The following is a 5,558-nucleotide window of genomic DNA, read 5'->3' on the forward strand; positions in this document are numbered from 1 at the left end:
TGGAACTGGAAGTGCAAATTTTCCACAGTCTGGGGGCTATTTATGGACTGGGAAAGTGGAGAGCCTGTATTACATGGGCTTCGATAATGCGATAATATGTAGCAAATGATATAACGGGATATTTACAATGTCACATAATATTTGTCAATGAAGAAACGTGAGTTCGATTCCCAAAGAAGGTCAAATTTCTTGTAGCTGTATAATTGGTGAAAGTATTCTCATGTAGTGAACTAATCGAGAGCTGAATATCAAACAACTTTATCAACAAAAACATGCAAAGAATTCTGTGGTTTAAAATCAGGCAAATTTATCTACAAAGAACATACAAATAATTCTGTGGTTTAAAGTCAAGTAACGTTATCTACAAAAACATACAAAGAATTCTGTGGTTTAAAGTCAAGTAAAGTTATCTACAAAACACATACATAAAATTCTGTGGTTTAAAGTCAAGCAAAGTTATCTACAAAAAACATTCAAAGAAGTCTGTGGCTTAAAATTATGCAACTTTATGTACAAAAAAAAACAAACCAATAAATCTAGAGCTTAAAGTCAAACAACTTATCTACAAAAACACATACCAATTATTGTGGTATGTTTAAATAACCTTTTGGTATATTTTTGGAATCCTATATTTGACTAATTATTGGTGTATATTTTATATATTTATATATTTTTTAATACGTTATTTGACGGCGTAGAATTATATGGAGGTTTATGTAGATAACTTTTGACATTAAGCCCTCGCAAGAACTGTTGAAATAAATGTTTTAAAGGGACAGAAGAAGCTTTTTCAATTATGAAACAACGCGTGTGTAAATGCATGTCGCTTTATCTCATAAGCATATCGCTTAATATTACCATATGTTAGGTAAGTCAGTGCCCTCGAACAACAAAAGTTTGCAAATAGTGGCGATTGTTATTAATACACGTTGATTCTGCTGATTTGTGTGTTGTTTTACCTATTTCTTTAGAGTATTGTTTGCTTAGCGACAGCACCTTCGTGATTTGGCGGTCGCGCGCCCAGGTCTGTGCTCTAGTCGGCCTTGTTGACAACCACGTGATGTCATTTTACACTGATTCCCATAGTTCCACTTAACACGTCGAATAGAGCTCCTTTGTACATGTGTAAAATTTATTTTGGCATTTAAGTTAGATGTAAAAATCTTAAATTTATATTTTTTATCGTGTAATACTGGCTTTAGTTAAGTACTAAAATATGGCTCTGATGTGCAAACATATGATTATTGTCGAGTGGTTCATTCCAGGCTACTCTGTTTTACAGTCCCACTGTACTGAAGCGTGCTCTGCTTAACTCGAATATGGATGAAATATATAGCCAATAAAAATAGGGTTCTCTATCTCAAGGGATGTTTTGACTAGTTTGAGTTATGTTTTAATAGAATAAATTATTTGTTTATTTTACGACTTTTGCATGAAATAGTTAGTATCTGACATTAAGTACGTCTAAAGGGTAGCTATTGTATAGGTACATGATCAAAACACGTGAACATGAACGACAACGAGTCTAACTTACAAGATTTGAACGGTCGGTGGCCGAGTTGACATCGCGTTTGGGTTCCACCCAGGCGTAGTGTGTTCAATTCCTCGGCTGGCTAAGTCCTTCATCACAACAAAAGCAACATTTTCAGCTTACTGTGGTGGTAGTAGGAGATTTTCAAATATTGTCAGGTTATTCGTAACTCGAGAATGTTTGTCTATCTTCTTTAAAAAAAACAATAAAAAAAATTCCATTTAATTCATTTATTAATTCATCCATTTATTTATTAATTCTTTCTTTTATTTTTTATTCATTAATTAATTTATTTATTCATTCATTCATTTATTCATTCATTCATTTATTCATTCATTCATATATTCATTCATTCATTTATTCATTCATTCATTTATTCATTCATTCATTCATTCATTTATTTATTCATTCATTTATTCATGAACTAATTCTTTCATTTATGCATTAATTGATTTATTCATTCATCATTTATAGATTCATTCATTTAGTCATTCATCATTTATTAATTAATTCATTTCGACCGGTCAGTGGTTGAGTGGGCATAGCGCTTGGGTCTCACCCGAGCGTCGCGTGTTCGATTCCTCGGCTGGCTAAGTCCTCCATCACAACACAAGCAACATTTTCGGCTTTCTGTGATGGTAGTAGGAGATTTTCAAACATTGTTAGGTTATTCGTAACCCGGCAATGTTTGTCTTTCTTTTTTTTTTTTTAATTAATTAATTGATTAATTCATTAATTGATTTATTTAATCATTCATTACTTTATTTATTAATGTATTCATGAATTAATTAATTTATTCATTCATTCGTTCATTTATTCATTCATTCATTTATTCTTTTATTCATTTATTCTTTCATTCATTTATTAACTTTATCATGAAAACGAAATTAAAATTCAAATAGATTATTTTAAAACAAAGCCACAGCACCCGGGCAGTCGGATACTCTTATTTTTATTATGAAATAAAGAGTATAAAACATATAAATTTGAAGCAGATAGATGAACTGTATCACATTATTAAAACAAAGAGCATCCTAGTATCTAATCGAGTCCCATGCGAGCTTTTATCTCGCCCATAAGGCTTCAACAATTTTATCTGATATGCGATTTGGTAAACTTTTATAAATAACATAAACATTACTTACAACTAACGTAAATCAATAAAATTATCAAGATTTCGGATATTACTAAATTATCTCAGCGCCAGTTGTGCAAATACTCAAATAGGAATAATTTGCAGTAATCTCTATGTAGAAATCTGTACGCAAAAAATTTGTTGGCATTAAAATTAAAAAACTTAATACAAAGCTTTTCTGTACGAAATTTCTAGGTTTCATCTTACGTATTTCTTATCTTCTACATATCAACGATTCTACAAATATAAACCAATTTAAGACGAGACAATATCCTAAAATAAAGACAAATTCGACGTAAGTGAAGCAGCCGTGTACAAAAATTTGCGACGCACGGCCCTGAAGTGTTGGACAGACTTGCGGTTGAATATGCTCTGTCAAATCTCTAGAATAAAGTTGGAATCTAAACGACATAAATGATGAAGTCGTGTAAAAACAAAATTCAGCGCGCGGTCCAGCGTAATGGTCGGGCTTACGGTTGACTTTGCCCTAGCAGGCCTAGAAAATGTATCTTTCCGTGTGGTTTATTTTAATTATTTAACGTTTTATAAAATTTTCAAACCGTTTTCCTTCAAGTATTTTAACGGTAAGATCCGGCTTTTATTGATTTTTAATATTAATAAATTACATCCGTAGGTATCCCTCTAAAAACATTAGAGACTTTAGTAATACGTTCATCAGAAATAATTAAAATGTGAGCGTCGAGTCTTCTGTCGATTGGATTCTTATTTAGGGAGAAAAGTAATTAATGAATGAATAATTTTTTTTATTTTTTATTACTTGTAAATTATTTAACATTATAAATGATAACAATATGCAGACTTATATATATAATTTTTTAGTTTTTTTATTCTACTACTCCATAAGTTGAGCTCCAGGAGCTCGTGTTTATGGGAGGAGTATTTACATTTAGTTCTAATGATTTTTTAAACAATAATCAAAAACTTTTGATATAAATACAAACATAATATTAACATAGATGTACACAAATGAGAAAAGTGTGTTTTTAAAGATAATTAAAATAATATATCGTCTTACAGATTAAGTAAGCGTGAGGAAATTAAGGGTACAATATATCAGGTAAACAAATTAGAAAAATAGTTTTTTAAAGACAATTAAATTAATATATGAATTTTTTTTTCAAATTGAGTAAGTCTAATGAATACACAATGAATGAATGAATAAGTAAACGAGCGCAAGTAAATTGTATTTTATTGATTTTTGTTACATCAAAAATTATACTAAAAAAAAACATTATTTTCTATATTTTCGTAGAAAGCAATCACTTTGAGGTTTAAAATTTTAATCTTGTACCCTGACGATGCTCGAGTGTAGCGAAACCGGTCGGTCTTAAAATTAATAAATATTCGTGGTTTTAAACAAAAAATATTGTTTTTATTTCATTAATATTTTCTATATTTGCAGTAAGTTCCAGAGCGGAAGACACTCTCAGTATCGCTCTGGTGTAAGACCAACCTTCAGAATTGAAACTTTTTTTTTTTTTTTTTTTATTGACCACCTTTCTCTTCTCCATCTCCTTACCCTCCCTCTACCCTCAGCCTCACAATATACCTCAATTGGCGATGCCAGTCTTACTGCAGTTGAGCAGTTGGGACTCTTGTGCGGTTTCACATAAAAAAATAGCAAACTTGTACTGTTATTGGTAATAATTAAATACGCTATATTTTTATTAATTTAACTGTAAATAATTGCATGATATAATTTTATATTGTTTGACCATGTTTTCCTCTTACGACTTCATCTATCCTCCTGGCACTACCGTCCAAAAAATAATAAAACCATATAAACGTTCCTTTCTCAATCTAATTCACTACGCTTTCTCCAGCCATAAATTATTTTCGTATCTCCACATTTGTTACACGGTCATAGGTGGTTTTACCACACATACGCCTCAGGATTTTAATTTCAACAGTATTCAGTCTAGTTTCATCCTTCATCTGCTAGTACCATGCTTTGCTGCCATACATCAATATTTGATATCAGCACTCCATTATGGACTGCTGAAAGAATCTCAATATTATTTACTTAACAGGGGATTGAGACGGTTCAAACAAACTTCCCAAATAAGTCCCATTAATTCAGGATTAAGTTCGCATGGCCAAACTCTCCTTGCAAGCCATATTCCTTTATTAAGAGCAATTAAACGCACTCATTTCATTATGGTTCCATTTCCACGAGACTCCCACCACCGGCAATGACGTCAGCGCCGGAAAATCGATGTTCAGTTGTTCGAAACAATGGAGGGGGAAAACTACCCCAACTACCCCCTCTTTTCCCCATTTTCCAGGCGGGTGGGGTAGGTTTACGTAGAGGGGATAAACACGCCCTTTGGTTTGGTAAAGCCACGCCTGGAAAAATTGGAAAATAGACCAAAAAACTTATCGTAAAACAAAAAACTTTGTGGTGCAAAATCAATATTTGAACGTGTAAGGAAATATTATCCAGTTGAGTTTTTTAAACATATAAATAAGAAGAATTTAGAACGTATTTTTTTCCTTATTTTAGGTAAGCACTCATGATGAAGTGAAAGTTTATAATATACGTATATGATAATAATACGTATGCACTTTTAGTATTTTGGTAGTGAACGTTTGGTAATCTAATCACTACACGGATAAAAATGATCCTGTTAAAAAAGTGATGGCATGCCCATTCCTGATAAAGTATTAGTCATTTGGAACATATCGAGAACAGACGGAATTCGATAATATCAGTATGTCATTATCAACTGTCTTGAAAATGTGAACCTTGAAAAATCACGAAATCTGACTTTACTTCTCAAGATTATTTCTAAGAAAAAAAAGGAATACGCTTTTCAAAAATAGATTTAAAATAATTTCCTTTTAAAAAAATATACTGTAGGTAGGTACTTT

This window comes from Hesperophylax consimilis, chromosome 27 (genome assembly GCF_061612785.1).
Source record: "Hesperophylax consimilis isolate HC1 chromosome 27, BYU_Hcon_1.0, whole genome shotgun sequence".
NCBI classification, from domain to species: domain Eukaryota; kingdom Metazoa; phylum Arthropoda; class Insecta; order Trichoptera; family Limnephilidae; genus Hesperophylax; species Hesperophylax consimilis.